Raw genomic sequence first — 7,667 nt, forward strand, 5'->3', positions numbered from 1 at the left:
TTAAATGTAGATGTAATTCCAATCACTAAAATCCCATATAAGCTTTATTATGCTATAGTGGACCTGAATTTAGTAGGTCCAAATGTCATATAAGCCTAAAATAGCATCTTCCAAACTTGTAAGTGTTATGGCCACCCACCAATTCCCACCATAACCCCACTAAGTGTAACTTCCATGGCATTTGCACAGCTTTCCACATCATGTGGCTGCACTCTAAACTCTGATAATAGCATTTTAATGCATATGTAGTAAATTTGGCTGGACGACCATTGCTATCTCAGTTGTGACGTGCTGACCTCATTATGGGTGGACATCTTGGGGCTTGACATAAACGTGTCTTGATGTTGTTTGCAAGAAACTCCATACATCAGAATACTGTCATGTTTTTTAAAGAAAAATACATTTAGTAGTCACAGGTGACATTGGTGAAGGAAGGTTGGGCCACCAGGTCAATTCAGTGGCCCCTTAGCTCAACTTACCTCTGCAGCACCCTTAGTGACAAATTCGGGTGTAGAGCCGAATGTAATTTTAAGCTAAAATTGTAGTTTTGCAATTGCAATTGCAAATTTATTAAAAAAAATGGCATGAACAGAATAAATTAAGGCTCCAACTTCTGTGGACATCTCCATCCATACCCTGGTGCCCATCCAGATTGGCACTTGCACAACAGCCTATTGCAATAACTTCATAAAGGTAACGCAAGAGCAAAATTGGTTTAACTGGGGATTGAACCCAGGACCTTCTGCGTGTAAAGCAGACGTGATAACCACTACACTATGAAACCACCTGGGGACGCCCCTATCAGATGCAAATAGTGCCAGCATCCCAGATTAAGCAAAGCACACACTGTGATAGTGCTTTGCTTTTTGATAGTGATTCAGCTCCAAGTTTAGACATTGGTGGAGAGGTGAAACATCAATTCATCATGTGAAAAATTGCAAAAAAAAATACCACCATTTTATTTCCAGGGTCTCTGATTTCAGAAAATGAGCCTTCAAGCATCTTTAAATGTTATATTACAGAAACATTAGCTTACATTTTATCTTTCAGGGCCAGATGAAAATTGGTATGATGATATCTCCATATGATTATCACATCTGTTTTACACACAGATGTCATGGAGTCAGATCCTAAGGGGAAACATATGTATATTTCCTATGCTGAGCTTGAATAATTTTTCTTCTAAACTTGAGCGCACTAGTTGCCTGAGCATTCCTAGTTGGTACAGCTGTGAACAGCCTCTCTAGTGCAAGCAAGCAATGGGCCCATTGCTATCTCCAGAGCACCAGAGCTGTACATTGTAGGTATGGTGCCAGCAAGGGCCCCATAGCTATCTCCAAAACCTCTCATCCATCTGCATCCTAGACAAACAAATTTCCATTACTGACATCTTCTGCCAAGCAAATGCACTACCTTATCCTGTCTGTGATTTGATTTCAAGATTTTGGCAAGCAAGCAAAGGGCCCAATGGGACCACCAAAGCTGTATAAAACAACTATGGGGCAACCAAGGAGCCCATTGCTATCCCCAGAATATCTTGCATCCTATTCAAGCAGATTTTCGGTAGAGACATCTTTTGTACTATCATGTCCCATGTTTTTTCATGAGGGTTTACACCCAGGACTTTTGGCATGATAACCACTATACCATGAAGCCAAATACACACTCTAACCCAAACATGTGTCTTAAATAAGAGTTTGCAGTTGAGACATCTTTTGGACTACCTGATCTTGTGTCTTGGATGCTTTTAAAGCAAAGATTTGGTTCCAAGATTTTGTCAAGCAAGCATAGGGCCCATTGGGATCACCAGAGCTGTACAAAACTATGGTTAAAACAAAAGATCTCCAGAATCTAAGCCATCCTTATCCTATCCAATTAGATTTCCTGTAGAGGCATCTTTTGAACACTTACTACCCTATCCTGTGTTTGCTTTTGAAAGCAAAGAATTGGATTCACGTGGTGTCAACCCAGGACCTTCTGTGTAATGCTAACACGATGACTGATACACTATAAAACCAAAAAACATATCATAAACTAAACATGTGCCTGAGTTTATAGTAGAGTGAGTGGGGTAAACGTTACACCAGAAGCTGTTCAAACCCTGGCGAGGGGTTTAACATATTAAATTGGCTAACTGCTGAATAAGAACCTCCAACAACCAAGATGGCCAGTATACAATGAGCTTCTTACACCATTTGGCACATAAACCCAACCGTAAGTTCAAGTCCATGTTGGGTAAATATACAGTATTTATTGAGTAGTTGGACCAGATATGGTAGTACAAATGGAGGTAGCAAGGTTTCACCAGCAGTCAGGGATGTGGAGGGTGTGCTAAAATGTGCACACCATTGATAAAATATCATTGTAGGGGTAAAGCCACCATGGATAATATTAGAATTCCTCAAACTAGGTACGGTAATACTATGCATGAAGGTTTTATTGCACCCCATCTAATAAACCACTTGGGCTTTCCTCCTGAATTAATTCCTAATAACTGAAAGGGAACATAGCAATCTCTTTTTATAACACACAGAAAAAGGAATGACACACCTGTTCTGCAAAAGGCTGGTCACAGCTGTGAATCACCATGTGCTGGAAGCAGTTTCCTAAGGGCCAATTACTAAGATTGAAGCTTTAATCTGTAAAATATCTGTCTCAGCAGTTTTCTCTCCTTAGGTACCTGGTTACAGGTGCTACACATTTCTTTAATAGGTAAGGTAGCAAAGTGCTGAACCTTTGATCCATTGAGTATTCCGTTTTAGTTGGATAGTTTATTTCTCTAGACCCCAATGAGCGCTGACATGTCTTTAAGGAAAAAAGATGGTTGTAATATATTGAACTTCGAATTGTTGTTCACATAAAAGGTATTTGATGCAGGCAATGTGCCCCATTAAGAGTTTTACGTAATTTATATCTGGATTTCTATTCTTGGATTATATTTGATCAGCGCTCTAGATGAGCACCATTGGTGGCTTCTAATAATCCAAGAAATACATTTTATGGAATGTCAACAGCAGTCTTTGTTTTCAACCTTTTATCTTTATTAGTTTAATCAGTATAAGGTAACCAGGCACAGGTACCAGATTGGAATGATGACATTTTCAACATTGCACTTTGACATCAATTTGCATGAAAATCTACAGAATACACAGAATGAAAGGATTTACTATATCATCTGCTGAGAATATAATTATTCCAATAACATACAATCAGAGAATAATGGAAGCTTTGGTGGCCTTAGCAGTGCTGAAGACAGATGGTAAACTAAGTTCAATTGGACATTGCAAATTCTAATAGAAATCAATATGAGACATTAAAACTTACATTGTATTTTGGAAAATTGGTAGGAAGCTTGGTTTCACTTGGGTAATAAATAGGTGAATACTTTGTGTTGTGTGGTATTCTGCAATTCTGTGGATCATTCAGGACTGCCAGTGGGTGGTTTCATAGTGTAGTGGTTATCACGTCTGCTTTACACGCAGAAGGTCCTGGGTTCGATCCCCAGTGAAACCAAGTATGTGATTTTCTTACTATGCCAAAATTCAACAAATTTAAAATAGAATTTAGATTGATAACTGAAAATCAGCAATGTTTGTTAAGGATAGCGGTGTCATGGACCAGTTATGCTCACTTCAAAGTCTAATATTACCTAGAGCTTTCATATAACAGATGTTAAACACAACCACCTGGGTTAATTGGGGATCAAACTCAAGAACTTCTGAGTTTTGATTCTAAAGCAGACATGATAACCACTACACTATGAAAGCACGTGCTAGTTGTTATCCCTGATCCAAAGAATGGTGACATAACATCCAATGGGTTGGGGAGTTTCAACAACTTGTAATGCAGACACTGGTGAAGAGGTGCAAAACAGAAGAAAAGAGTGAGCTTTCATGAGCACACTGCTTAGGGAGATAATGACAGACAACCATGTTAGCACATGAACCCCTCACTCCAATTATGTTTTTGGCTGTAAGGGTGACATTCTTCTAATTGACCAGCAATGTAGGAGAAATTCTTCCCACTGACTACCACACTAATATACTTCGAGCTGTGGATATAGTAAATATAGAAGGGGTTCCATAAACCTGAAAGTTATTTCACATTTTCCCCCGCAATAAAAAGGTGGTGAAAGGGTACATAATCTGATATACTGCCAATAAATGGGTCATATACATGCATCACCAGGTGGTTTCCTAGTGTTGTGATTATCAGGTCTGCTTTACATGCTGAAAGTCCTGGGTTCTGTCCCCAGTAAAACCATTTTTTTTACCCTTGCTTTACTTTTATAAAGTTATTGTAATAGTCTGTTGGTACAAGTGTCACGTTTCTCTCAAATAACGCCTCCAATAAAGCTAAAATAAACCCAAAATTGAACACAATTATAATGGAAATCAGGTTGATAAATGAAAAATAGAATTGTGTATTAGAAAATTGGTTGGAAGATTACCTCTTTTATGAGCCAGATGTGCTCACTTTTAATTTCTGTGCCAGCTAGAGCTTTCATGGATATATACATTTGAGCTAAAACCAAAGGGCTTGGTTTCACTGGGGATCGAACCCAGGACCTTCTGCGTGTAAAGCAGACGTGATAACCACTACACTATGAAACCACCTGGCCAGGTCCTTCTTTGTCCAATAGGGTGGCAGTATACCAGAAAATGCAAAGAAGGCAATGGGGTGAGAGTTTCAACAGCTCCAGAGTGCAACACAGTAGGGCGTAGGATGGGGACATAGATACCAATAACTGAAAACCATGTTAGCATGATCCCATCACACCAATTTGCATATAAACTCAAAAAGCAAACTATATAACCTACTGGGACAATGGGTTTTCCAACATAAAGTAAGGGTTGGTGGCCTTAGCAGTGCAGGAGATAAATGGTAAGTTGGAACAGTTGGTCCAATTGGTTTTGCAACTGGAATTGTAAACAGCTGTTCTAACTCTAAACCCACTATCTCAGTGTTTCCCAACCATAGGTTTTCGTTGAACTTTCCTCCAGAGGTTACTAGTGGTTCCTTGAGCAATGAGCAGTTTTTGCCACTTGGTTCAGTTACCACTAAGACCTATGTTTTTTTTTCTCTACCTGTAAGGGGGGCATTTTTCTCATTGGCCAGCAATCAGAGACACTGATGCACAACCTTCAAATGGTTTCATAGTGTAGTGGTTATCACGTCTGCTTTACACGCAGAAGGTCCTGGGTTCGATCCCCAGTGAAACCAGTTTTGTCACCATGTTTCTCTCAATAACCGCCAGGTTTATACATGAAAATTAGATACGTATTTTAAAAAATAAATTGGGTTTTTTCGGCCTCATGTGCTCACTATGTAGTCCTGTGCCTTTTGGAGCATACATACATATAATCCTAAAACTTTAATAACTGGTTATCAAACCCAGGACTTTCTGCGTGTAAAGCAGACATGATAACCACTACACTATGAAACCAAACATACTCATGGCATATGAGCCTATTACACCAATTTGCATTACCACCTACAGAACAGAAGACTAAACTATATAGCCTACAGCAGTGGTCCCTAACCTTTTGTTGCTCGTGGACCACTGCATGTAGGGACTCCGGACTGTACATGCACAGGGAGCTGTATGTCACTTAAAGGGGAAGAAACTTACCCCCAGAATGATGTCATGATGCCATAATGTGTCATGATGCAAGAACCCACCCATTCTCCAGGTCTCGCAGGTCTGCCATGTCTCTGGGCAACATGGTCCAGGGCCCTGGCCCGTGGGCCCCCCAAGGGTCCCTCTCCTGACCCCTGCTGGTGGGTGCACCAGCCCGAGCCGCAGCCCACCTGTCAGACGGCCCCCCTGGCCTACAGAGTCCATGAATATTCCAACATACAATCAGAATATTGCAAGCTTTGGTGGCTTTAGCATTGCTAGAGACATTTGGTAAGTGCAACAGTTGGGTCAAATAGTGTTTCCACGAGGATTTTAAAAAAAACATTGCAATGTTTCTCTTAGTAAAGGCTTCTTATTAAGCCAAAACTGGACAAAAAATTCTAATAAAAATTAGGTTAATCATTGAAAAGGAACTTGTGTATTAGGAAATATGCATGTTTTATGTTATGCTTGCTTTAAAGTTCAACGGTTGTAAGAGCATCCCTAAACTTTTTAAACCAAGGCCAAAGATCTGGTTTTACTGGGGCCCAGGGCCTTCTGTGTGTAAATCTGTGCAGAATTCTACCTCTACCCTCTGCCAGCCTAAAGCAAAGGTATGGTTCCACAGGGGATAGACCCAGGACCATCTGTGTGTAAAGCAGAGCTGATAATCATTATACCATTAAACCAAGCATGCGCGGTGCACATGAGTTTACACAATAAAACCAAGCATACGCTGTGTATGAGATCCATGGGACCGAGCAAATCTAAATGAGCATACACAAATTAAATAAGTATCTACATTAAAAAGGAATTAATTGTATCTTTCAAATTTGTTCTCTCGAAACACATCTTTACAACTTTATCCAGATGTGTATATATGTTGTAAAAGCAGCAATCAGGTTGATAAGTGAATACACGCAGTGTATAGAAGCAAAGTGGTAGATTGAATATCTGTTTTATGAGCTAAATGTTCTTGCACACTGCACTACAACTAATACCCTCCCGTCTTTAGAATCATCCAGTGGTAGGGTCAACCTAGATGGGACTATGTGTCTCCCAAAAGTAGGAAGAACAATGGAAGCCAGGCTACGTTTCTCAGCACTTCTACATTACAATGGAATTTATGTATGTACAGAAGAAAATGGAGCTTGTATTCACAGAAGTAAGTTTTTGTAAGACCTCAATCTGTTACCAGAAAACTAAAAGGTGTGAAAGGTCCTGCCTGGGTGCATAGGTCCACAACTACATACAATAAGCACAGCTACAGACAATTTACATATTAGGGTTTTTGAACGTGTAAAGGTATGTTCAAAAGGAATTGCTTGTAAATTTGCTAATCAGCATGATTGCTTTCAGAATTTGTCTTCTTCAATTAATGATTAGTTAATTTCAGAATGAAAAGTGTCACAGTGTTAAAAGAAGTGGAAGAAAATGATAAATCTACTTTCAAAATCAACATAAAGTGTTAATGGAAAAAATACAAAAATTGATGTGATAATTTTTCCTGTAATTCTACTTTATTTCAGCCATTTGATTGGCCTATTTGGATATCCAAATGGAATCTTTTAATGTCCCTGGATTGATGATTTAAGCTGATTTCTCACCGGCTGTATCAATTTATATATTTATTTAATCTTGCACATGTCCCCATAGCCATACACTGTATGTAATACTTTTTATATTTAAAAGAAACATAGAATTGATTGAAAATCAATCAAAATGGTCCTTTTCAGTCAGGTCCTGATCAATATTTGGGTATAATGTCAAACAGTGATCAGGCAAGTGTTTTTTCGGTTAGCCAACATTGAAAAAGAATATTTAAATGAATGGCACATTGAATCATTTCAGTTAATCACAAGTATTTAAATTGATAAATATAAAGATGAATATTGTGATCCAATAAGATTATCCCCTCTCCTATTGTGTGTTAATTCCCCCACCCCCTAGATTGTAAGCTCTTCAGGGCTGGGTCCCTCTCCTCCTCCTATGCCACTGTCTGTGTCTGTCATTTGCAACCCCTATTTAATGTACAGCGCTGCGTAAT

General features: G+C 39.2%; 4 non-coding genes across 4 annotated transcripts; 2 read left to right on the top strand and 2 right to left on the bottom strand.

Annotated features, from left to right (window-relative positions):
* Positions 1-711: 711 nt before the first annotated feature.
* Positions 712-784, bottom strand: TRNAV-UAC (transfer RNA valine (anticodon UAC)). The gene has a single exon. It is a non-coding gene; the product is annotated as a tRNA-Val (tRNA).
* Positions 785-3,440: 2,656 nt separating this feature from the next.
* Positions 3,441-3,513, top strand: TRNAV-UAC (transfer RNA valine (anticodon UAC)). The gene has a single exon. It is a non-coding gene; the product is annotated as a tRNA-Val (tRNA).
* Positions 3,514-4,540: 1,027 nt separating this feature from the next.
* TRNAV-UAC (transfer RNA valine (anticodon UAC)) lies at positions 4,541-4,613 on the bottom strand. Its single transcript has one exon. It is a non-coding gene; the product is annotated as a tRNA-Val (tRNA).
* A 537-nt stretch (positions 4,614-5,150) lies between these two features.
* On the top strand, positions 5,151-5,223 carry TRNAV-UAC (transfer RNA valine (anticodon UAC)). Its single transcript has one exon. It is a non-coding gene; the product is annotated as a tRNA-Val (tRNA).
* The last annotated feature ends 2,444 nt before the right edge of the window (positions 5,224-7,667 follow it).

The sequence above is a fragment of the Pyxicephalus adspersus genome, chromosome 7, assembly GCF_032062135.1.
Source record: "Pyxicephalus adspersus chromosome 7, UCB_Pads_2.0, whole genome shotgun sequence".
In the NCBI taxonomy this organism is placed as follows: Eukaryota; Metazoa; Chordata; class Amphibia; order Anura; family Pyxicephalidae; genus Pyxicephalus; species Pyxicephalus adspersus.